The sequence below is a fragment of the Girardinichthys multiradiatus genome, chromosome 14, assembly GCF_021462225.1.
Source record: "Girardinichthys multiradiatus isolate DD_20200921_A chromosome 14, DD_fGirMul_XY1, whole genome shotgun sequence".
NCBI classification, from domain to species: Eukaryota; Metazoa; Chordata; class Actinopteri; order Cyprinodontiformes; family Goodeidae; genus Girardinichthys; species Girardinichthys multiradiatus.
The window spans coordinates 37,079,417-37,106,588 of NC_061807.1; the positions used below are offsets into that span (position 1 = coordinate 37,079,417).

Genomic DNA, 27,172 nt, shown 5'->3' on the forward strand with positions numbered 1-27,172 from the left:
TCTGGTTCTTTGTATTGAGCTCCTTCTTAAGTCTTAATGTTCCTAGTTTTTATCTATGCACTGTTTTATGAATATTATTCCTGTTATTCCCCATAGCTATTCTAATCATTTCCCCTCAGCTCTGCCTCCTTCTAGTCATGGTTCCCAACCCAGCTGCAGTACATCCAGTTAATTCGACTTACCAGGGTTACCAATCACCTCCCAAGCATTTATAGGTTTGTCAGTTTATGCTTCTCTTGTTAGAGCCTTCAATTGCTATTCTAATTCTTCAATGCCCTGCCTTGTCCTGTTTCTCTTCTTATGTTTTCCTCTCCACTGTGCTCCAGTTCCTCTCATATCGCATTCTGTTGTCATGTTTTGTGGTGGTTTCCTGACCCACATACAGAATCGTATGAGGGACTTAAAGGATGAAAGACAAGGAGGTTTATTTACACAGGGTTCTATAATAAATGAGCATGACAGAAATATTCTGGTGCTGAGGTTTCAGCCAGGAGTAAATGAGGAAGTGAATATTGTAGAAGGGACTAGCGAAGAGCGGCTTATTGTCTGGAGGTGGATTCAAGTCGTTGAGGGGGAAACGGTGATCCCAGTGTTGAGTGGGAGATGATACAATTAACAGTTTTACAAAGTTTACTCTACATTAAGATGCAGGAAGTAATGATGCAAACACTCTTACAAGTGTTTGTTCCAAAAGCAGAATCCCATATGGAATTATTACTTGCCATGTAGTATGTTACAATGTTGATTAGGTCTAAACATGATTCCTGTCTGGTCTTTAAAATATGTGTGTTGCTTTTGAAGTGCTCCCAGTTTGAAAAGTGGGTGTGGACTTGGATCAAGGGAGTGAAAATCACAGCGTTGTGTTGGCTCAGTATATGGCACATTACTTTTGCCATGATGTCACTTTTTATTCTTTTTTTTTAAATGAGTTTCAACTGAACATTCTTGATTAAATTTCAATGCTCACCGAGAGCTCCAAGTGGTCAGATAATTATTACCTGAATTAATCAGAAAGCAGGTGATGTCATTTGATTCACTTCAAGCCTCCAGCATCTTGAGGTGAGTGTACCGTCATCAGTGCATTTGCTTTCCAACGACATTTGCATAATGCTGCATAAAATTAGGTTATGCATTTATTAGGTAACTGCTGCAATGTTTAACAAGCAGCTATGTAAATACTGTAGAAATGGGTGCACATATGTAGTAAACATGGCAAGTGAGAGCTGCAGTGTTTCCTCTCTGGAATTTTTGGACAGGTCCAAAAACCATCTGTGGCAGCCTGGCTTAGCTGATCAACTCATGCATGCTATAGTGTTAAATGTGTGGGAAAAATATGGTGAGCATTATTTACCTGAAGCCTTGGAAGCCCTTCCATCCACCCATGATGGCAAAGGAGGGCCAGTGGACTTGCCAACAATATCTCACATACTAGATCAATTACTTTTCAAGGAAACATTTTTCTCCATAACTGAACTGACAACTTTTGTTTATGAAGAGAGATCCATGCATTAAGGGTTTAAAAAATATTTGGAACTGGGCAACTGTCTTAACTCACAGGACTAATAGTTTCAATAATAGTTCTGCTGCTAATCCAAACACTTGACCATTTCCAGTTGCTTTCTGGTTGTCATGATTCTAGAAACGGATCTGACCCACATGTAGAAATACACGCAGGAGAATTACACAGATTTTAAGAGGTTTATTTTCACAGGAATGAGTTTGTGGCGAGAGAACCAGGACCAGTAGATCACCAACTGCACAGAGAAGGGGAAAACAGGTAAGTCCAGAGTGATGAAATGACTATTGTAGTTAAAGTAATATGAGACGCTTACAGGAGGAGATGACTCACTGCCAGGGGAAAAGAGATGTGGAGCCTGGGAGCACGAGACCAGAGGAGACTGAGGAGGGTAATATCCAAGGTAAATTGGTCTATGGATGCTTGAAGGAAGTTTTCGGGAAGTCCAGTTAAGCTTAGTCCGTGTTGTGAAGAAAGTGGTGTGGTGCTCTGGGTGGTGGTGCTTGCACGGGAGCTCATTGGAGGGTGAACAGGGTTCGCTTCTGATTGTGGCCAGTTGAGCACGGAGCCAGGAAGCTGCCAGCTTGGAGTTTGTCCAGAGGTGGTAACTGGGGGCTTGAATCTGAGATCCAGAAGTCAGGAAACGAACTGGAAGCTGAGCCAGGGCTTGAAAGCAACCTGAGGAGGGGAATACACGATTGTTAGTCGAAGCACTGAGAAAACACAAAACTTAGTCATAAGAGACTTAGGTTTGGTGAGAGTATGTTACCACTGTTGGCACACACTCAGGCGTCAAAGGGCTGGCAGCCTCCTGCTTAAATGCTCCCAGCAGCAGTCAGCAGGATCAGAAACACCTGTCACCTCTGCACTAATGAGCTCCCACGCCACCTATGGACTAAGCAGAGTAAATAGCAGGCAAGAAACAGAAAACAAACATAAACTCCCAGACCCCAACACTGGCCTAATTTGAAGCTGTAAATATGACTATATCTGAGATCTTGGGTTGGCAACATGATACTCTATGTGATGACAAAAGAGTAAAAACTTCCTTCAGTCTGTAGAGAGCAGGACTTTTGTTAAAACTGAAAATCTAATGGGGGCCCCATATCCTGGGGCTGATTATTTGGTCAAAAACTTGGACTTAGCTAAGGTTGCCCACCGTTCACTTAAGCTAAATTCTTATTTAACGTCATTCTGGTAGATTGTAGCACACAGACTAGTATTTGATTGGCACAGTTGATTATAATAGAAGAGTGGGCATAAGCAACCTCCTGCAAAATCAACAATCTATAAAAAATACAAACTGCATTACTAAATTTAAAACAGACCCTGGTGATACAGGAACCTTTAGAAATGTCCTTGTCAAATGTGTGGGAATATTTTCCTGCTTGCAGTGCCGATTTAGCACCAAGATGCACATTGATTGCTCTCCATGGGTCATTCAATTCATTACCTATCAATCTGTGTGTTTTCATATTGAAAAACATGCATGAAGGCATAATTCATTCCTTTTTCCTTATTAAATTTTACTCTATTTTTTCAGTGCTGATTGACCTAACAAATCCCAACCAGTCACATTGGTTTATGATCAAAGGTGTCTTACTGCATAAGAGTAGAGAATCTCATGAATGCTTAACGTTTTCTATAAAGACATTTTTTGCTGTTTCAGTTGAGTGATTTATATGAAAACCAAACTGCATGTAATGTGGAGGAGTGTCGACTTTGTTTTAATAATCCGGTAATTGATTTACTATCAATTTATTAAGAATGCTACAGAAAATGTTTATTACTGATTGGTTTGAAATTCCTAACATCTATTTTATACGTTTGAATTGTTTCATCAAAGGATGCAGATTAAGGAATGAGTATGGAAACATTGTTTTATTTCATTTTCTTGCAAAAAACAAGTAGCATTATGATCAGAGATCACAGTTAAAAAATTATACGTTTTAAGGATTCAAAAATTGTAAAAAAAAAAAAAAAAGCATATAATGGAGACTTCAGTCATTTTCCCCAGCTTTCTGTTATATTTTACTTTCTTTGCTTTAGGTTTGTCTCTTTTTTATTATCTCATTGCACTCACATATTTAGCTGTTCTCCTGTTATCCTCCTGATAATCAGTAGGTGCAGACAACCAAAACCTGGAGGCACCCTTAATTGATGAGTACAATAAAATGTAATGGCCAAACGACACTCTTCTGTTACACTTCTTCATCTTACCTTGGACCATCCTTGGCTACGTGCATTCAGTTCCAGTCGGGGGGGGGGGGGGGTAATTTACACCTACTAACATGAACTTGTATATCAATGTAAACTAGTTTGGGAAGCTGGTTCACCTCTTCAAGGAGGCCATCGAGCTGATTTTAACCACTTCATGCTGGAGAGGAATACGTCACCCGGATGCCCCTTTAATCCACCCTGGCCCACCCAGCTGGGAGGCCAAGATAAGCAGTGAACACCGACAAGTGACTGCGCAAATTTCAGCAGCAGTGCATATCACCACATTTACCATCTCCGCTTTCAGCACACCAAAAAGTGGGACCAATCGCAAAGGTCAGCCAAACAAAAAGAGCTGCTTTTCTTAACCTTCATGACTTACTTCCTCCTTACCTCTGAATTAGAGATGTCAAGTTTAAGCATATGGCAGAAAATGCTGTATGGACACAGCAACAGCAGCACAATAACTCATTTAAATGCCTGTCAGTGGGTTTCTGGTGGAATGAATATGTGGCTTACCACAACTTGACAGCAAGCACAGACTAGAGGATCATTATATAAAGTGGCTCATGTGGGGCTGCAGGCAGAAATACCAAAAAAACAACTTGACCCAATGCAACACAGCGAGTTTTCTAACCCTAAATCAGTTTTGAACAGTTCAGAAAAGCATATAAAATTTAGAGCATACACATGATGTCTAGAGAATTGTGGACATTCAGCAAGAAATTCTACAAGAAAATCCTCTAATAACAACATCAGCATTATTTGTTGTAAATTCTCAAAGGACTATTACAACATGTTGTTGTTTTCCTCTATTCAAACTGTACCGGGCGAACACTTGTAGGAAACAATGCGGTCAGCTAATGGCAAGACAAGTATGACTCTTAAATGTGTCACTTGGGGAAACTCTGAACCCACTTACATAACCCCAGAGCCAATGAGTGATGCTCTGTTTCTCAGCAGTTCCGCTCCTGGATCTGGTCCACAGTAACATGCAGCGCACACTCAGCTGGGATTACACGTGTCATGTTTATGTTTCCCGCTTTTCTCCTACATGAAAAAACTCGCTGTGGAATTTACATGGAAAACAGATTTCTGGGTGTTCACTGGTTCACAGTTATATAACCAAAGGTTTTTTTTAGGAGTTTAAAGTGTAGGTTCAAAATGTAGAGATGTACACCCACGTTAATATAAGGCAAGTTCACAGCAAATGTCATCTCACAGCACTTTACATGATGAACAGACCCATTTTATTTACAGAAAAATAGAATCAGATCAATCTAATCATATAGACAGAATGAACTTCAGTTACCTATATTCGAATTGGGTCCTAGTTATGACACAATGCACTTTAGTGCAGTTTATCAAGGTCTTTGGTAGAAGGTTTTCTGTTAAATGCATTAATTGCATCAGGTCATAGCAATCCCACATGAGCAAAAATTTCAAAAAATTTAATTGTCAGTAAAGATACTCTGAAATAAAAACTGCTTTAGTTACGTTATAATGAAATTGTTAAGGTAGTACATTTAGATATAGCTGATTTGATATGCACACTGATTCTGTAGATACTGGAGAGAATGCTCTGCAATAATATATATAAAACACTCATAGCTGGCTTCCAGTTTACCAAACCAGGAACCAAAGGACGCTGTAGTGTTTGTTTGTTTCTGTTTTTCTCTAACAAAGTTCTGGTCGTGATCCTGACCAGCCTGAAATATTGAAGATTTGTATCAGAGATCATGTTTAAGACTACGTTCACACTGCAGGTCTTAATGCTCAATTCCGATTTTTTGGTGAAATTCAATTTTTTTGCGTGGTCGTTCACATTTCCAAATATACATGACATGTAGTGATCTCCTGTGTGAACTGCATTCATACAACTTATGTGTCCCGTATGCGCAGTAGACGATGCAATGACGCCACATGTAGCAAACGTGCTTAGTGTTTGCAGAAGTAAATATGGATGGAAATGTTGGACTGTATGTTGCGATTTTTAAGTTGTTTTCCAACCGGAGCCAGCACATGCAATATTTTTAAGAAGATCGAAAAGAAAGTGAGCCACGTCCACCACGGTTGTTGTTTTTCTCCCTGCTTCCACGTAGCAGGACCCAGAATAGTGATGTTTGTCGAGTATCGATGACGTACAGGTCGGATGACTGAGACCTGGCCGTACAGACACAGGTCACATTTGAAAAGATCAGATACATATCAGATTTAGGACCAGATATCCAAGTGGCCTGGGTCGCATTTGAAATAATCGGATCTGTGTTGTTCAGACTGTCATGAAAAATTTTGATACAGGTCACATAAGGGCAAAAAAATCGGATTTGTGTCACTTCAAGCTGCATTGTGAACGTAGCCTAAATGTAGCAAAACAAGAGAATGAACCAAGAGCCTAATCTACAATGAATGAACTACAATGACAGCAACTAAACAGAAACAGAAACGTCCAGAGAAGGAGACAAGGAAACTCAAGCAACTCAAACACCTAACACAGAAGAAACATGACGTTTTTATCCAAAACAATTTGTGTTTGTGATATTTAACTGAACTGCCCCCAAGTTAACCTGTTAAAAATATCGAAAGCTCTTGAAATGAAGCTAATATAATCAGACCAGTATTCTTATACAGATCACCCTTGATACTATTATTCAGGAGATCCTTCTAAATAACTCAAAGTTTAATTTCCAACAACAAGGTTGAATTCATATTTAAAAACAGAGAAAAAAAATTAGTCAAAGATCAACTGCAATATGGGTGTACCACAGGGTCTTACTTTCAGACCACTGATTTTTGCTCTTGTATTTGTAACCTACCTAAATGTTATTAAAAAAATAGGCAAAATATGATGTTAGATATTTTTATACTTTAAAAAAGTTATGTTAGTGATAAGGTAACTTGTGGGACTCTCAGGTGGTTTAAACATCAAAGGGAAATACAAAAAGCTTATTTATTTAAATATTTGGGTGTTGTTTTTGATTCTCAACATAAATTCAAGCCTTAAACTAGAACAAAAAGTGTCAAACACTATCATAATTATTCTATGTCTACCTGTAAAGACTGCCAAAATATATTTGCATGCCATGATTCCCTCACATCCTTCTCATTGTGTAACATTTTGGGCAAAGCAACTGAATAAGTTGTAAAGGCTGTGATGCCCTTGTACAAACAAGCTCTGACAGTTTTGGATCAAAAGTTGTTTTTTTACATCTTCATTTGTAAAAATTTACTCTTATGTGTTATTGGCCTTTTATGAATGCCGTTTTAATGCCAGTAGTGAAGGGGCTACGCCAAGGAGAGAAGTTACTAGAGACTGTAACACAGCAAAACACAAAAAATGATTTGGACAATCTCTAATTTAACATAGTTTGCCAACAGTAAAACATTAAAAGGTTAATTTATGGGTGAAACAATGGCTAAAATGACAAATCTAGGAACAAACTATAATGTACACTCAATGAACGAAAACGTTTCTTCTTCTTCATTCAGTGTTGTTTTCTTGTTGTCCTGTATTGCATTCGTGATACACATTCTTGTGTTTTGTCATTGTTTTGTTTTATTACTTGTTTGGTGTCTTTGTAGTTTTTAAAGATTACCTTTCTTGAAAGTCAAACCCTGGATTGGGGATTTTAAATTAGCCACTGGCAAGAAGGCCTATAAACAGGACTATGATTAATTACTTATTTGGTAACATTGTTTCTATGTTCCATCCCTGTTCAAATCAATTTTTAAAAATGTGAAAAACCAAGATCACAAAGTCTAGTTTTTAGAACTGAACTCAGTAAGCAGAAAAACTGAGTTTCCTGTGCGTGCACAATATAAGGCAAGCCTGTTCAATGGACACTAATGTCATTACTCGAGTCCTGAAAAAAATGAAGAAGACAACGGCCCACCAACTGAAACTGGCTTGCTGACAGAGATAATCAGAGGCTCGTGGCCCAGTAGAGATCAAGTCAAACCAATCAGGTTGGCTCCAACACGTGGGGCCCCTGTGCTTCCCATATCAGTCAGTTAATATTCAGTTTAAACATCGACCCTGTAGGGAGCTTTGAACTTTTTTTGTTGCCTTTAAAAGAATCCTCTTACTGTAGATAACCGTAACATAATTTTAAATACATATTTTTATTACATCTCTACACTACCCTGTAAACATCTGTTACTATCTAAATTGTTTAAGTCAAAAAACTGATAAATAAATAAATATTAAGGCCCAGTTATACTATTGGTTTACGAATGCAGAAAACTCATGTGGTTAGAAAATGTTTTGATTTGTCAGCTACTGCTGATTATGAATGTGTTATTTATATTTTCCTATAGGTAATTTATTCAAAATTTTTATTTCTAATTGTTCGGAAATTGGTAAAGCAAATGGAAAATGAAGTAGTATTAAGCTACACATTTTGTTAGGACCAGACATGAAAATAGTAATAAAATCAGTAAAACTTGTCTTGTCCTTGTCCAGTTGTATCGTTGGCCACACAGAGACATGTCTTATGACTCTTTTCAGCAGCTGTACTGATGCAGGTCTTGCTCTGGCTATTCCCAGTAGGTTTTTTGAGTCATTTGAAAATATTTGTTCCCGCCCGACGTTGAATCAAAGATGATAAAATTAATACATTTTAACGTAATTATTACAACACTTTTGAGTAGAATCTAACAGACCATGCAGACAATTTCTTTTAAAAAAAATCTGGAAAAAAATTTTTAAGTGTAGCAGTGGGCAGTCTCTCTTTCAATATGAATATCAGTTGAGAAATACTGTTACAAACATTTTTGCAAGCAGTGGCATGCAAACATAGTCTGTGTTTGCTGAAAATTGGCCATGCTACATGCAGTTGCACATCAGACAGCCAGCAACTGGAGTCAAGTTTCACCGTGAATTTAAAAACTGATTTAAAGGCTTTTAAAATACTTTTAAAAAGTTCTTTAAAAATGTATAGCAGTATGAAACTGGTTTCAGATTTTTTGTGTCATGCTTGGTTGCATGTTTTTCATATGTATTGTTTTTCATAAGGAAATTATATATTTGACCCGTACGTATTTGATTTACTGGTAAGTGTTGGGTCATTGTCTTTTTGCAGGGTCCATTTTCTCATTTAGAGATGGTCCCACATCTTCCCCAAGCAACGTCTGTTACATAGTAGAATTGATGGTGGGTTCCATGATGGTGAGCTGACCAGGTCCTGCTGCATCAAAGTATAGCCAAACCATGACACTTCCACCTCTATGCTTCACAGCTGGCATAGGTATCTTTTTTCTCAAATGCTGCATTTTGTTGATGCCAAACATGTCCTCTGTTCTGATGTCCAAATAAATCAATTTCAGTCTCGTCTCTCCAAAGAACATTATTCCAGAAGCCCTGGTCTTTCTTTCTGGCAAACTGCAGTCTGGCCTTCGTAATTTTTTCCCAGTATAATTGTTCCCTATTTGCACACCTTCCATGAAAGTTAAACTTATGATTGTAGAGGCATGCAATTTCATATTGACAATAGTGATGAAGGTTTAGGATTTTCGAATGCTTCTTTGAGCATCTTGTTGTCCGCTTTCAAAGTGATCTTGCTTGGATGACCAAACCTGAGAATGGTGGCAGGTTTTTTTTTTAAATGTCCTCCACTTGTAGACTAATTTTATGGAAGTGACTGATTTTAAATTCTTTTAAGACTTCTTTAAATCCATTCATAGAATTTTAAGCTTTTTCAATCTCACCATGGTGGTAAACCTCACCTAAAGAGTCAGGAGCAAACCAAACTATATGCTTGATAGTTAAACAGGGCAAACCCTGTTCGATTCTGAGTAATTATATTCTCATCAAGATGGGAAATGCTTGTGTGGTCTATTGGCTATTTTAACTGGGATTGTGGGAACGTCCTAACCTATTCTTCAAGTTTTAAAAAGTAATTTTTCTTTTTCAATTGTTTAGTTTCATTATCTGAATCCTTCAGAGTTGTTCAAATTGATATTAAATATGCATATGTCAAAATATGTTATAAAAACACACAGGGTTTATTTGGGGTGTCTTATATTTTCATGGTTGTATGTTATAGAAACATGTAAAATGTACATCCACTTAATCATAATTAAGATAAGATAAACTTTGTTGTCCCCAAGGGGCAATTTGTTAAGCAGGCAGCAAGTAACAATGCAAAGAATTATGATAATAGAATTATGCATAATGCTTTTACTCTTTTCTGTTTCACTTTACACACAGTGTGTATTCGTAATGTTTTGATGTGGACATCTGTAATCGGGATATTCAGAAGCAGTAAAACACCCGGAGGCGACACTTTACAGCAGAGTGTGCTTGAGGTCGTAACTGCCGTTGTTGGACTCCTAAAAGTGCAGCCATTGCCCTCCTTTTCCACCCCGACTCGATTCAACTCCAGGTGCGTTTGTTTACCTGCCAGCTTAGTCCCAGGCGGGAATGCTCGCGCACCGCAGAGGCTCTGCTTCGCGAGCTCACAAGGACGGGCTGTACCACCGCGTTGATGAAGAGGAGGGGGAGTCAGCGAGTGAAGCAAGGCTTTTTCTGCTTATATTAACTAAACTATTAGTCTGCTCCCACATGTTACCTCTATTTAAAATCATTCCAAATGTTTCTGAAGCAAAATAACAGACTTTGACCGGTTTTAGTCGTTAGCGGTTTGGCAGATAAGTTTTTCTCTCCACGCCTCTACAAACTCCAAAGCTCCATCTTGCCTTTTGATTGACTGTTACATTTATTTTTTTCTGGGTGCTGAATTTTCCCCCTGCTGGAAAGAAGTACAGCAACAGTGGAAGACCGGAAAGAAAAAGGCACAGCGGAAAATAAAAAGAGGTGGAGTAGAAAGTATAATAACAGGAGGTTCGCGGGAAAACTGGAGGGGCAGCTTGGAAAAAGAGCACGAAGAAACTGACCAAGTGGCAGACAAGATTTGCATTATATTTTCTGAAGTCCGTTCAGTTTATTGTCTGCTAGCTTCGAATTTAAAGGTATGTTTTGTCTGCATTTTTCCTCTGGGTGCACGATTTTGTAGGGAACTTGTTCAGAAAGTGTTTTGTTTTGCCCTAAATGTAAATTCTGCTTTAATAGTAAATAACTTAAACGTTGAGTGCTTAACCAGAATGCATTCAATCTGTACCCTATAAAACAAAATATCTGCTTGCAAAAAATAGTGTTTTTAATTAACGCGAGAGCTTGTGACAGAGAGTGTTATTAATAAGCACATGTGGCACAGCCAGCTCTTTGTTGCTCTCTTTCCTCCAGCCTTTTGCAACAGTAAGTGACCGCGGCACGGCAAGATATAGGCCGATATTGACCTTTTTTTTTGTCGCACGAACTTGTGTTAAATATGGAGCACCCCCTCCTCTCTTCTCTTCTCCTTCTTCCATTTCTTTATTGCCTTTCAGCCGCATCCATGCTTTCCTTTGTGCCGTTAAACACTTCACTGCACAGGGCTGCAGCTCAGGCTGTTTAATGGTTCAGTGTTTTTTATTTACACGATGGCGAGGTTGTATTTTTTTTTTCCCGATGGGAGGTGCTGGGAGGGAGCCGCCAAATATGTGTCAATGTCAAATGGAGGTGTGCCTTCGCTGGCCCCCGTGTTGGATTGGATATAACCACACGAGGAACGGCTGGCATGAAAAGTCACAAAAAGGGGGCTTTCGTGAGGGAACCCGCGAATATCTTTTAGATATGGCCTATTTTTAGGGCGCGTGATATGGGTAGGGGGGCTGTTTGATTCGGTTTGTCGTGCGAACCAAGGACACACACATAGAAACGCTCGCGCGCCTCTTCTCTGAGTCATACCGCATTTGGAGGCTCGCGCTGCTTGAGTGAAGTGGAGCCCCTGCTGATAGCGTGCACGCGCACACTCAGAAGTAGGGTTTGTTTTTCTTCTTTGTTTTTCAATTTAAATTCTTTCAGATGGAGGAATGTAGACTCACGAGGAAACAGGAAACGGTACGTTGACAGAAATTATGGATGAGTAGCCAGCAGACACAGCCACACACAGAAGAAAAAGCCCCTGTCACTGGGCGGTGGTATATATTCAGCACTTACATGACAGCAAGAGACAGTTACCTTCTAAAAATGGAATGATTTAAAACGGGTGGACAACTTTTAGATATTCCTTGAACCAATACATCTGAATCAAAAGGCTAAATTACCTCCTCAGTATGCAGTCAAGTTCTCCCCAGGCCTGGTAATGAGGCATACATTTGATTCAGGTGGGTTGAAGCAGAGGCAAATCTAAAAGTTGCAGGGCACTGAACCTTCAGGACTGGAATTGCCCACTTCTGATTTTAAGTTAAAAGATTTTGAATAACTCTGAAGGTGAATCTGGTTTCACCTCTTGCCTCATACCACTTATTCCAAAGCTAATTTCACAAGTCTTCATTTGTAGGCCCCAACCCTACATTTAGCCCTTCATGCTGGGAAGTTAGAGCAGCCCTAACTAAAGGCGGTGTAGCTTTTGACATGGTCTGACCCGTACTTGGAAATTAACTCACAAATGTAATTTTCAAAAGGCTTTTAACTTGATGTCTTCCAATCAGGCATTGAAACTAGCACCTGCTACGGGGCAAATGTGATTGAATTTACAAAGCAGCTGGTAAATATGATCAACCCAAAACCTAAATTGGTCGGGTTGCAATTGGAATAGTTTAACATTTTCTACTGCTGGCAGCTGCAGCTGCGGCTCAGTGGTAAGACTAGTCCCAAGGAATAGATGTAAGTTTGATTCTATCTCCCTCTTCATGTCCCCAGTTTTTCTACTGATTTGTGTATCTGTGTTTGAGAGTGTGAATGTTTGTGAGGGCAGCTGAATGGAAGGAAGGAGACACATAGTGTAACTAGCTTTGAGTGGTTGATGTGATTAGACAAGCACCATATAAGTTCAGTCCACTTACCATCTGGGTAAACAAAGTGCCTGAGTTGACTCTAGATGGATACAAATGTTTTTATATAGTAATCATCTGGGTCACTTTGCGAAAGGACTTACATGAGACAAAAAGAAAAGTAGTAATCAATGTGGACCGACACAAAGAAGTGAGTTTCAGGGTGATTTGTTGGCCCGAAATATTACTTTACAGGCTGAGCACTTTTAACAGACCCGATGTGGATTCTGAAGCATTTTCATGCAGTCTGACACTTTTTCCCCAAGGACTGAATCTATGAAGGAGATTAACACGACAAAGATCAGACAGAGGGGGAGTTGAAGCTGCCAGGGGCTTAACTTTATATATTTGAGCCAGAATATGACCTGATAGACAAGCCATGATCGATGCTAATGGGGATGCTGAGGCTGACAAATGGTGACAAGGATAATGATCCTCTTCAGAAGTTTAACTGGTGCAGTTTATTTATTGTACTCTTTGAAGTTTTGTGTTTTACTGCTTCTCATGCATATTAACCACTCTTAAACACATTATTGAACTTGTATGGCCTTAACTGGTTATGTGACATGCCATAATAGTCATGCTATTGATCTACAAATCCAGTATATACATAAAGTCCGCTGCAAAGTGCCACAGCAGAGCGGAGGACCTAACTTTGTGCCTAGACTGAATAATTGAATCAGGTGCTGCATTCCTAATGTTTAATTTTTCTCTTGCTTACTCAGTTGTAGCACCGTTTTGTTATTTTTACCGTACAGTGGGTCATGCTTCATTTAGAAGTACGGTGGGACTAACTGGTTCAACTGGACCAATTTTCAGTTCTTGGCATTCTTAACAATTTGGGTGGATGGTGCAGCAGTTTAGCATGTCCCAGCAGGATAAATAATTGGTACTTGAAAATTAAATTCTCTTCACAAACAGCTATCAAATGTTTTTGTTGCTAAATCATCCATTAACTTGTGTGGTGTTTTCACATAGAGCTCAGACTCTTTGCTGTAGTCATACAAAACACCACTGAAGAACAAATGTGAATCAAAATGCTTTTAAAAACACAGACAGGTGCTGGGGATAGAAGATAAAATCAATTTTTAATTCATCGAGATGCAGTCATTGATGACTGGAAATAACAAACATCTTAACTGGATTATCTTAATTTAAATTTGACCTAATTTTGAGAAAAGCTAAAACAGAGCTCAGAAGAGCATAAACGTGGCAACAAGACAGATTATGGTTAACACATAGGTCACATACATTTCATTCTACACTCTGCATCAAAGCGAAAATGACTTGGTCAACAGTGACACTATATTAGCTAAAAGAAAATCTTTTAAAGCACAAGCCTGAGGATCTGGGCTACATGGTTCCACCCAGAGGCTGAAGTAAATCTGATCTTATCTGCCACTGTAAATCAGAAGCTAATTCTGTCAAAGATCCGCCTAACTCAGAGAAGGCGAAGCTAAGTATAAAGTTTATTGCAACTGTTCCCACCAAGGATCTGTTGGAAATTGTTGGGTTTATGGGTGCACCGATCAATCGGCCAGCCAGTGAGTCTGCCTTGATTTCCTTAATTTTGATTGATCGGTTATCTGCAGATACCTACCTTTGAAAATGATCTTATTCACCGATCTTCAATTCAATTCAAAAATACTTTATTAATCCCAAAGGGAAATTAAATAATCTTATCTACTTGTCTAACCTGTTGTGTAAGTTTTGTTTGTTTTTAAAATATGATAAATGAAAGACTAAAGGAACTGCAATGTTCTAAACCTTTCATATATATTTAAGAGACCCAGCTCATGTGAAGTTAAAAAAAAGTTTGTATTGTGTCACAGTATTCGATGTTAAAAAAAAAAAAAAAATGATATTGGAACATTGAAGGTGTACTGGGACCTTATAACACCAGACAGTGTCAGTTATAAAAAAAAATCTATCTGCCAAAATCAGAATGGGCAGGTCAGGCTTTTTAAAGATCGTGATTGGCTAGAAAAGTGCAATCGGTGCACCCCTAGTTTTTCTGTGCAATGGAGGTTTTTGGGGTGACCCCCAGGCACTACAACAACACTAAAACAAAGTGATGGGGTCATAAGCAGGTGATAGCTTTAACCTGTGATGCATGGCCAGCTATTGCCACTGTACCTCATGTCATTGTGAAAGTGCATTTTCTGATGACAGCTAGCATGTTAGGTACACCAAACAAGTGTGTAAAGTATGGTTTCTCATGTTTATATTATTTAGCAACATTACTTCTGTTTTTTACACAGCCCGCATATGGTTTGGCTCTTTCTGTTTTTAACTCAATATACAACTCAAAATGTTTCCCATGCCTATGTGCTTAAGTCAACATGAACATCCTATTGTGCTTTACACTTCAAAGGATTTCTGCTCTTCTAATCTGCAATAAAGCATGGGATATTTATTTAGGTCACGGAAACAAGTGGTTCTGCATAGCATCCTTTGTGTTTATTTAGTTATTCCACAGATGCTGGGCAGCATAAGAGGTCCTTTGTAGCATTTCCTCACCAGTAAAATGGCTTTGATTTTAGGAAATGATATCATCAATAGTCCAATCATCGACCATCCAGTCAGGATGACTGGAGGACTTCAAATTAGTTTTAACATGCTTTGGGTTTCCTCGAGAGACCAGGTTTAACCAAGACCATGCTTGGTGGTACTATGAAGCTGGTTACCAACCTGTTCACTTCACCAACGTTTTCTAAGTATCTGTGTGTTCACCTGAAATGTGTCACACTGGAATCAGAGGACCAATGGCAATGAATAGCTCATTAGCTTTTAATAAACGTCTCACACGTACATCTGTCCTAAGAATAACACAAGGCAGTAATAATCATTGTGTTGTTTAGAAAATGAATCCAGGCTTTGTAAATATAAATTGGCAATATTTATGAAGCTAGTTAACGGTGTTTATGGTGAAATGTTCCAGACAATTTGAACTGTATACTGGATATAAGTTATACATACACACATACACAAATGTATAAGTGAGAGAAAATTTGAGAAAGTTAGCCAGTGTGAAACATAAATTATATGAGAAAATGTCAGTGGTGTAATCATATGTTCAGCTCAGAATATAAGTCAATACTAGATAATAGGCTCTTCAAAACAAAAAGTTTTTGTTCTTTTCTTTTTTTTAGGAAAAAACTAATCCCATTTATTTATTTTACAAAATAGAACAAAGGTTCTATTTTGTAAAATAAACCAAAGCTCTGTTTCAATGAATCTGTTAAAGGTATAGAATGCTTGTCAGGCTTCAGTTTAGCTTTATGTAAAGCAGCAATTTATAACTGACACTATTTCAAAGCTCTTTTATATCATAGGTGATTCCAGTAAAAAAAAAAAAATCACTAAAATTGGCTTATTTATTTTATTTTTTTCTAAGTAGAAAAAAGGTTTCATGAATCTCAAAGTGTCTTTTAGGCAAATCATTTTGATGTTAATATTATCTAGATCAAGTTAAATGTGTTTAAGCATTTCAAATTTGAATAAGAGATAATCAAATGCAGTACAGATTCATTTAGAAACTGTGAAATAGCCATTTTAGTTTAAAGTACTAAGCTCTGAAGCAAATTTTAATGTCACTAGTGTCTAACTAACAACCAGTCACACTATTCTCACAGTTCTTACATATAATTAGTTTTTTTTTTTTAGTAACTTTCACAAGTCTTTTTTTTAATGAGTACTCTAAATGCTTCCTCACAAAAAATATAAAGTAGTGGTGTATGTGGTCATCTTCTTTTGGTCTTTTTCTCTCAGCCACAGGGTCCAAACTGAAGAGTGTTGTTTTCAGCGTGATATTGTAGCATTAATGTTGTGTGTTAACAGATTATACAAAGGTCAGATGTTTCCATTTCCGATTGGCCAATCACCGCTCAGAGCTGGTCAAGCCCGAAGTCGTCCAACTCCGGTCAGCAGCCAGTTTCTAGTATCAGATGACAACAGTCCTCCTATAAGTTTCAGAGCTTGTTTCAGCTAAAAACATGGAGGCAGCCATGCCTTTTGCCATCTTCAGTTCTATATAATGCCCACACCTCTATAGTGATGCTGACTGGAGCTCACAGATACATCTATAGTGACCTTATTTCACTTTAGCTGTAAGCTGATGGCAACCAAGACCAGTTCTGTAACTTTATTTGGTAAGAAGCAGAGGTCATTTATCCCCGCTCCTGTTGTATAAGTTTATGTAGGAAAGCAACATTTAAACTGCTCCCAATCACTGCCAGTGCCCTTAATGTGCTGAAATGAATTGTAATAAACTAAAATCATTGCTGTCCAATCTGGTATGTGTGGCTAATAAATCATGTCACCCAGCATTGTTGTGGGTATGAAAAAAACCCAATCATTGAAGAACTGTTAAAGCAGTCCTAGTTAAATATTTTGCCACTTCTACAGGAGACCATTAATTCTTCATATGTTGGTTTTTATGATGGTTTAAGGAAATATAATATATGAATTACTGTAGTATTTCCCTAAAATGCATAAATGTGTGCTCTCAGACAGTAATGAATTCCCTACATGCTTAAATATTACACAAGAAGCATCATGCCAGACAATCCCGTCCACAGAAACGCCGACCAATCACCCTCTGCCCTGCCAAAGCTGTTGTGATGAACGTTTCACTTTCAATGAGCTGGACTGTAGATGCATCACACTGTTGATTTCTGACTTCTTTCTTGAGTGGAGTCGTAAACATCTGTTGGAGCCAAAAATAAACTCTTGAGCTGAACCACTTGCCCTTTTCCCTTGATACTGCATATCTGAGTGTGTGTGCGGTCTGGGCCCACCAGTAATCCAACGAGATAAAACTTGTTGACATCACTGCCTGGTGGTGGAAGGGAACAGTTTGGTAAGATGGTACACATGTTTGAATCCACTAAGAAACCAGGCACAAACACCAGCAGGATAACTGTGTAGGGTGCCAAAGATGGTGACCGTGTTTGTTAACCTGATCAGCCATGTTCTATTGCCTCTGCAGTATTGAACTCAGTGGCTGCTATTGAGCGAACCTGACCTCATTATTGATTGTTGTGACATCATTTGACTTTTCCAGTGTTCATTTTGCACTCCGGGACGGCGAACTAAAGAGCTGACAACCACGGTTCCAAATAAATATGTTTTTTATTGGCCAAAAAACAAATTTACTTTCTCAGGTAGTACTGAGAATTTACATTGCCCCCTTGTCTGTTAACTATATCAATATTAACATTTACTCCCACAGTGTTTGCTATCCATCAGTGTTTTCTACAGGGAGGGCTCAACCTTTTAGATGAGTAATGGTTGTACAGAAGCATAAGGCTGACAGTCCTGACACTGAATACTAAAGTAACTAAATTATACTAGGACATTTGTATGGAAAAAACACCATTTTCTTTCAGTTTCTTCTTGATTCAAAGGGTTAGAGATTTTGTGTGATTTCGCAAAGTTTTGACCTGCCAGCTTTTACATTATGTTTATATTCCAGTTGAATTTTACATATGTTACCTTAAAGGTGGAGAACGGTTTAGAAATAAATAAACTGGCAAGTCTCAAAAACGTTTAACAGGGATGTGTACACTTTTAAGAGCCATGGGAGTGGTTAGCAGGGTTAGCACAATTAGCATTTTCAGCTGTAAACACCTGCTGCTAACATATGTTAATCCAGCCAGTTTCTTGGAAGCAAAAAGTAATTCGTTCAGTCTCCCTGTTATCTGCTGAAGTCTCACTCGGTCTTTACATAGGGACCTGAAGGGACTCTGTCGTGTCTTCGGAAACAATAGTTTCCTTTCTTAAAGCTTCTTACACCTTTGTCATAATTTTTCATTTGTACTGATACTGAAAATCCTGAACTCTGAGTCTTCTTCCTACATTAAGAACTTCCCTGAAGAGAATTGTTGTTAGAGCAACCTTGTAGGTAAGGGGTATTCAGCACAGTGACAGTACTTCAATTCCGACCCCCAGTGGACTTAAAGTGTGCATCTCTACACCAATCTCTAAACCAATGTTAAAGATAGCAATTTCAGTCAACTACAACTGTTAAACTGAGTGTCACTGAAAAACTGACCAAATATCAGGGTGCTCCTTCATCCTCAACTGAAAGCCCCAAGGGTAGATTCTGTCAATGAAACATCAGACAATCACAGTTGAAAGGTAGATAAATGATGACATTAAAGTGGGCCAGTAAACTGCTATAATTGGAGCAGTGTTGCTTCAGAGGTGGATTAATGTCCCAGAATATCAGCAGAGTAAATGTTGCCATCGTCCTGTCTGCTCAGAAATAGGTTTTGTCCTTCTGTTGAGGTGGTGACGACACTGATAGCATTTCTGCTGGAGTATGTGGAATGTCAGCTGTTGCTTATGTGCACCTCTGTGATACTTTCTATATCAGTGGGAGCCCCAGCTCTGGTTGAACGGAGAGCACAAGTGGTCTGTGGTATACTGTAGTGCATGATGGTTTTCCAGTGGTGAACATGGTGCTGAGCAGCATGTCTGTGGGTGCAATTGCTTCTTCAGAGTGTTGAATTTTGTTTACGGAACTGTAGATCGACTATGTAGTAAAGATGTAATTTCCTATTTCTGTGTATCACATCTTGCTAAGAACTGTAATGGCAGCATTCAAATCAGTTTAACTTTCTGTATCATCTCTGTCATCATTCATTTTTTCCAAGACTACTGAAAGTTAGGAATTATGATTAGGTTTTAGGAACCATCATAATCATGTTTATTCCTCTCTATAGGGAGAGCCTGAGAGGAACAGAATATATCTGTATGGTTTTCCACTCTTTGTTTCTGACCCTGTTTCCAGCGACGGAAATGCCTTGTCCATTTAAAAGGCGGACATGACATGTAGTTTTTATGCTCCTGTATTGATTTCCAATAATTAGCTGCTATCCTATGTAAGAATAATGTAAGCTGTTATATACCTCAATCAGAGTTATATATTGGTATTAAAATGAACTGGGGCATTTAATTTATTTCAGTTGAAGAAAACAGTGAATAATCTTTAGGCTGACAGAAACATTGTCAGAATATAAGTAGTAACACCACTGTACTGTAGCTGACCTTTTAATATTATAGCATGGTCTAACTGTTGCTGCAAAGAAATTAAATGTAGTTTTATTCTGTCCCTTCATTTTCTGAGGTTAAATTAATTTTTACAAGGGAAGGCAGCTTTTGTTTACATAGCAGATAATAATTAGGGCTGAACAGTTTATTGCAAATTTGTTATCACAGTATGCAAATCACTAACAATTTCCTTTGCTGCATTGTTTGCTAATTCTAAGTACCATACATCCAGGCTCTCTATGTCTGTAATATATTTGGTGACTTTAAGAGTGATGTCCGTGTTGTTATTACTATAAAACCTTGTTGCTGAGTTTGAAAGTATGAATTCAGTTTTCTTTCTCAGTAGCTGGATAGACTACTGATTATCCGGGGTCCATGTTTGCTGTGAACCCAAAGACATTACCGCTTCTTAATTATTTGTTTATTGCATGTCACATATTACAATATCCACCAGTATTATTATATATCACATATTTTCATATTAAAATGGTGCAGTCCTAACTCTAATATAGCAAGGACGCCCTATCTGTATTTATATATTTTGTCATTAACTGATCTCTATTTTCAGTCAATAATAACAACTGTAAAGTCTAGACACAGTTGCTCAGCTGAATACACACACTTCTTCGCTCAGAATGTAGTTATCAGACTGACAAAGAAATTTTAGCACTGATTTAAAACAGGTGTACTGATACATCCATCTTATGAAACGTAATGAAAAAATACAAATTTACGTTAAGGAGAACAGGCCAAGACAATATCTTGAAGAAAACTGAAGACAATATTCTGAAAAAAAAACTAAGAAGCCACATTTTTGGTTTTTGTGTACAAACAAAGGTTTTACTAAAAACTGTAATCAGTGTGGAATACGCTAGTCCATATATAGTGATTTATGTGTTTTGTTTTAATTTATGGTGGCTATGATCCCAAAAAAATATAGGAAACAAACCTTTTTATCTTTTCACAAACAGTAGGGTCTATAAATCTCAGACTTTGTTTTAAAGAATCTCTTCAGTGTAAAATTATCCAGTCCAAGCATATTAGATTTTGAACTGGAAAAGATTCAATGTAGTCCAGACTTATTCATGAACAGTTAACTATCAATTTTGTTTGGCACCAACAGGAACCTCAAAGCAGATGCCGACTTTATTGACAACGGTCAGCCAGTCGCAGGTTTCTTACAGTGCTTAAGCACAACTACTTCCTTTTTTAACTGCTGGGTTTGATTTATGCTAAAGTTCACAAAAAATGGTGGAGAAATGTTATTGTTGGAAGAGAAAGAATATTCCAGAGCCCACTGGCTTCAAGACCCTGGCTGAACTACTGTGGAAACTTTCCAAGAAAGAGTTTTCCAGAAGCTACGAGGTGATTCTCCTACAACAACTGCTGTTCATTCTTTTATTGTGCATTGCCCAATATTTCCAGTCAGGTAATACGTTTAAGGATGCGATTAAAGTTAAATGGTGGCAGGCATTTGGGGGAACGATGGCTGCGTCCAAATTCAGGAGCTTCATCCTTTGAAGGACTGGTCCACTTTAGGCCAGGCTCTTTGATGGTCGCAAAAACCGCGAATGCCGGAATTGATCGGCTGTGAATTTAAGCGGTCTAGCCTTCAGCAGCTTGTCCCGCCTTTACCTCGGCGTAACTTGTCACCTAGCACCCACGACAGCGTGAAGCACAGAGCTGTGAAGCTGTCAAAATGTCAAGGCGAGCTGGCTTTTAGAGCATCAGGAGCGGTGATCTCTGAACACATCGCAGCACCTTTGCAACTAACCAATATCTTGGTAAACCGAGCAGATACTTCAGGTTTACACAGCTACAGTCTCACCCAAAACATTGTAAAAGTTAATTTTGTTTAACAGAGTGCAATATATCAAACTTTATTCACAGCTTTTCTCTCTCTTCTGGCCATTGGTACTTCCATTTCAACAATCTGCTTCGACCTGCAATGAATCATGGGATAGTGTGGGCCACGGAGGATACACTGGACCCATCCTTCAGATCTGGGGAAAAGAAGGACGAATTTTGACAGCCTTTGTCGCCTTGCTGTGATATAATCTGCCTAAAATGCAGCCTTCAAAGGACCCAGACTGAATTTGGACACAGGCGAAGTAGGCTGCTGTGTCATTGTTTCTCAGGTTTTCCTTCTTAATACTCAATTTACATGTAGAACAGAACTTATAGTTTGGACGTCGTTTGATAGTGAAGAGTGCTTACATTTGTCAGGTTTTGAAAAAAACAGTTACAGAACCTATTATAGGTGTGAACCCAGAGTCGTGCCCTCACTAAAGAAAATACTGAAATGAGCCATTCTGTTTATTGCCCCCTTGTCTCCATTTGGGGTACACTACTTTCCACAAGCAACTTAAAATGAAAAGCCTTTGACATTTTCAATCAGGTTTCTAGTATTGGAATCAAGTGCCAAAAAAATATAATCATCCACAAACATGTCCAAATAAATTAATTAGTGTTATAGATCATATTCAGAGATCCTAAAACTTGTCGAGGTGTTGTAAACATGAAGTCAAACTGTTCCTGTCCCTTATTTACATGTTCCAGTTCAATCCTGTGCAGCCTGTGTGCTTGCAGCTGCTATTTATAAGGACTGTTTAACTTTACACTTCTGGGTCTTTGCTCTGACAGAAACACAGACTCTTCCCTGTTGATACAAGTGCTCAGCTCATTGTGGTAAAACCTGGCCAGCACGACACGAGGAAGCGTCAAAAGTGGAAAAACACTTCTATTTGTGCTCACACACTTTGGCACAAAGTTTCATTTGAAGGAGTGGAATTAAAATGGCTCTTTTTTCCTAGCAGAGGAGATCATAGCCTGCTGGTTACCAAGCAAAACAACCTACAGAAAGTTCAGTTAGAAATGAGTTTTTTTTCAGTAATTCCACTTCTATAGCATAGAAAACAATATCATTTTTAACACTCTTTTAAGCTAGAATACTTTATAGACACAGAAATGTATCTTCTGGTAAAATATTAAATACACAGGGGGACCTAAAAGTGCTTCAACACTCAGATGTTGCCTCTGCAGCCAAACATCCTTACAGCCAATTACTCCGATTTAGAGTCCTCATGTTTCTGCTCGATGGGATCACTTGTACGGGCTTTTGGAATATGAGCTCAGTTGTATATTTACAGTCCGCCCAGCGTAGAGGAGTATATTAGCTGATGACTGAAATGGCTTGGAACAACGATCACAGTGTTGGTGTTTCAGATCAGTCTAGTCGGAATAAATTCTGGCCTTGTGACTAACGTACAATCTTATCAGATTTTCTTTATCGGTCCCAGTCAATGATAGTGTCTAGGATGTTCCAGTTTGAGGAGGAAAATGAATTTTTGTTATTCTTATCCTGTGTAGGTGTAAGTGTGCGCAAGAGACTCGGCAACTGGGTCAGTGGATATGGATTTAAAGCTGCGTAGGTGTATAGGACTGCAGAGGTTTTTATCTGTGAGCATCTATGTGTGTGTAGGTTTGTTGGGGGGACACATCAGTCCACTGGCTGATGGCCAAAGGCCAGATACAGATAGGCCAGGCAGCACAATGCTCCGTCTGTTCCTACTAGTCCAAACAGCCTTTCACAACATCCTATTTATAGGGGAACATTCAGGCCAAACTCCATTCATACTTTCAGGTTGAATCTTTGGAGCTGAGTGTCTTCCGGCGTTCATCTCTGTCTCCTAAATGATCTGTGCCAGGGAGATTTTAGGTTCTAAACCAATGTGTCCAAATATACTTCCAATCTGTCAGAGCTGATGGTACACCATGTGTAGGTGTTTGTGTGTGTGTGTGTGTGTCACATAACCAGGAGTGTTTGTCAATAAATCGTCTGTCTGATGGGAGAGAGGGGGGTGGGGCAAAAGACCAGCAGGCACAAACAAACATGTCCAATATCCATGTTAGGTGTGTTCATACCGGACAGATTGTGTACATGTACATCACAAATCTCCTAGCAACAAGACATTGGGCCGCTTATCATATAACTCTTGCCACTGATGGCCAGGTGTAGAATAACAGAATGACAGCTGTCAGAAACAGTCTGTGGTGCTAAAGGAGCTCTGTTTGATGTTGGTTACACTACTCTGTAAAAGTCTAGTGGTTATAGGGTTCCCATGGCTTCCTGAGAGGCTTCTTTTGGACTTGGCCTACCTATTTAAAAGGCAAAAGCTGGTTTGAGATTCTCCCAGTATGATAACATTAAGAAAGAATGACAATGTTTTCACTGTGTTCTCACAAAAAATGTAAACTAAAAGTGTATAGCATAATGTATTTGCTTTAACTTACCAAAAAAACAACAGTAATGTTCAACTTTTATAATAGTACAGCCTAATACATGCTTATGTCACAGCCCCTCGCGTTCGGCTATAAAACCATCTCACATGCCCCCTGTAGCGACTCGGGTTGAAATTGTTCCTCTACTGCCGCTGCAGTGCCAGCTTCGGGCATCAGTGAATCAGTGCCTTGAGCCAGCGGCTCGAACTGATAAGGTTCAAGCCCATTGGGCCCCGAAAAGCCTCTCTTAACCTCTGATAATGAGGGGAGTGAAAAATCCTCCACCTCAAAAGATCCATCCGCAGCAAAACTACCAGCGTCGCTCTGCTAACTCTCTATGTTTCAATATATGAAATTAAGCTAGCTGACACTTTCCCTCCTCCTCCTGACCACTCTTTGGTGGAATATTTCCAAATTTGTCTGGCAGCAGAGTTATTCTTTTACATGGGGTTTAATTCCACTTTTACATCAACCCGAGGAACAATTTTACTTTTGGCTGTGAGATGTTTAAAGGTTTTCTCTACAGTCTATTTAATTTCACCCCACAGCATTTTGGATCAAGACCTGATCTTTGAGCCTAAGACGTTCTATTTCTTAATTCTCTGTGAATCCTTGGTAAATTTACTTGAACGTTTTGCTTCATGGTCAAGTTGCAGTATCTAGTTCTACTTCAGCTTTTGTAGTCTCACATTTTCCTCAAGCACCCTCTTATACACAGTAGAGTTCATGGAGGATTCTATGATGGTCATCTGGTCAGATCCTGCAGCAGGAAAGCATCTCCAAAGTATGACACTTCCACCTCTATGCTTCACAGTTGGAATGAAGTTCTTTTCTTGGAATGATGTATGTGCTTTTTGATAAATATGTCCAAATAATTTAGGTTGAGACTTATTTGTCCAAATAAATTCAGTCCAGAACTCCTGGTCTTTGTTTCTGGTAAACGTTAGTCGGCCCTTTGATGTTTAAGCCTCAGAGAGGTTTCCTCCTCCCACCCCTCCCAGATAAGTTACATTTTTCTGATTGTACAGGGTGCTCTTTTATATCAGCAGTTGTAGGAGCCTGCTGTAGGTCAGTCTTCTCTCAGGGTCAACTTGTACTTGGACTTCTGTTCCACGAACTAATTATGTTTTTATATTTGGCACCTGTGTGTGTTATTTCATGTAAGGCGGAATAAACTTGAGCTACTGCCTTCATTCACATATAATTGCACAGAAAAGTACTGTTCCCTCCGTTTATGTGACTTTCTGTTGCTTTCAGTTCCATTTGCCATTTGAATGGGTTAAAAGGCTTTTGTTATTTAAAGACTATGTTCATTTTTCTTGGAATATGTTGCAGAATGACCGGAAATTATTATTTTTTATTATTTATATATATATATTTATATATATAATAACAGTTTGTTTCACTGGTTTTCTCCAAATCATCTGTTCTTTGGCCTTTAGTATATTGTAAAATAAGACGGTTATACAAAAATAAACGTGACAAGATTAAAAACAAACTCAAAACCAGATCAATATCACTAAAGTAAAGTACAAACACCGAATATTTCAGTGAAGAAACAAGAAAACATAGATAATATATAAAAAGTATTGTGAGACACAGATAACTGGAGATGCTGATGGTCTTACCTGAGCTGGTGAGATCTGTTAAAAACAAATCTGCTCTTTCCAGTTGTATTGCAAACAGTGGGAGGCACAGAAACTGGGGTTAAATCATAACTCCTAACATTTCAGCCCTAATCAGGATGAGTGGAGCTCAGAACATTAACTTTAGCGCATTAATTTCATTTGCTGTTTCCTGTGTTAGATCTCTACTATCCAGCTGTCACCACAACAATGGAAAAAAAAAGAAATTTTGAGGACAAGAATAGAATAGTTTAAATAACATTTTGGTCTCTTGTATAGATGACTGTAATCAGAGCGGTTTGGCTCCTGCTCCTGGTTATTAACTCATTATTACTTTGTTTTTCCTGTATGACAACAGGAATACCAGCAGAGGAGCTACTTAGATCATTTACTTTTAGAGTGAATCTCAAAAGTTTACACAGCAAAACTCACCGTTTACTGATGAAACGCCAGGTTTTGTTGTTGATGTGATGTGAACACCTTTTTCATGTCATTGTGCTGTTGTTTCTGTAATATTCAACAGAAAAACACTTTTGTAAAAGTATGACAAAAGGAAAAAGCAATAACTTCGTTGCTTTTAACTAATACTATGTAGAAACACTTTTGGATTCATCAGCTTTTAGTGATCTAGGAGGATTCTATCAGCACACCACATCTTGACTCAACAAGATTAACCCACTCTACAGCACAGATGTTCTCCTGATATCTCACATTGTGAGAATCCTCTTTGTTCTGAACTCTGGCTAGGTCATTCCAACAGTGAAGGTGTTTGTTTGAGTATGGATGTGATACTGAAACCTGAAATCTGTCTTTATTCATGTTTTAGGGCAGAACCGATTGGTTGTTCGAATTGTTCACGCTTTCAACCATCTTGACAAAATTCTTTTGAAGACAAACATTCCCAGAGCATGATGCTGCCTCCCCCATGTATCACTGTGGGTGTTCTTTTGGCGACACAGTGTTGTTTTTTGTGCCAAACCCTTTTGGAATTGTGGCCCAAAAGTTAGGTTTGGTTTGGTTTTAAAGGACCAAACACATTCTCCCATAAGGTATTGGGAGATTTTAGCCAAGTATGGAGGTTTCCTTTTGAAGAAAGTGCTTATGATTTTTCACCTCTAATCGCTTAACTTTCATCTATTTCACAACAACAAAAAAAGCTGCCAATTTAAAAGTAGTGTGTTCACTTTATTTCATTTTCCCCCAAAAAATTGAATCCACTGGTTTCATTTTCCTATCTGACCAACATCATTTGATTTCCAGCTTTGTACATTAATGCAGAATTTGCTGTAATGAAGTAACTGTTTCCTCTTATGTCAACATCAGCCACCGCAGAGACAGAGGAGCTGTAAACGATGGATATTCAGAGGGACTTGTGATGGCGCGTGACGCACTCGCAAGAGCCCATCTTTGGGTGACTCATGTAATGCTCATCATGTGACATGTGTTGTGGATGATGCAAAGATGCCTTTGGGAATTTTGGGAGGACTGTCACATTCACTAAATGTCATAGAGGAAGAGAGTTTGTGAGGAAAGGTTTCACTGTAAAAGGGACACGTGGACATTCCTCATGTTGCTAATTTTCATCCTTTTTTATTGTTATTAG

At 38.6% G+C, this 27,172-nt stretch overlaps 1 protein-coding gene and 1 long non-coding RNA gene across 3 annotated transcripts in view; one reads left to right on the forward strand and one right to left on the reverse strand.

Annotated features, from left to right (window-relative positions):
- Positions 1-1,684: 1,684 nt before the first annotated feature.
- On the reverse strand, positions 1,685-2,416 carry LOC124880069. The gene is made up of 3 exons (XR_007041225.1): positions 2,286-2,416; positions 1,833-2,194; positions 1,685-1,754 (listed from the first exon to the last, which is right to left on the reverse strand). It is a non-coding gene; the product is annotated as an uncharacterized LOC124880069 (long non-coding RNA).
- Positions 2,417-10,397: 7,981 nt separating this feature from the next.
- ndrg2 (NDRG family member 2) overlaps positions 10,398-27,172 on the forward strand; it is a 57,054-nt gene continuing 40,279 nt past the window's right edge. The window contains exon 1 of one of the 2 annotated variants that reach the window (XM_047385674.1): positions 10,398-10,702. The gene's annotated coding sequence lies outside the window, so the exon portion shown is untranslated. Of the gene's footprint in view, positions 10,703-11,365; positions 11,673-27,172 lie in introns of those variants that run through there. The other variant, XM_047385675.1, reaches the window with a different exon arrangement.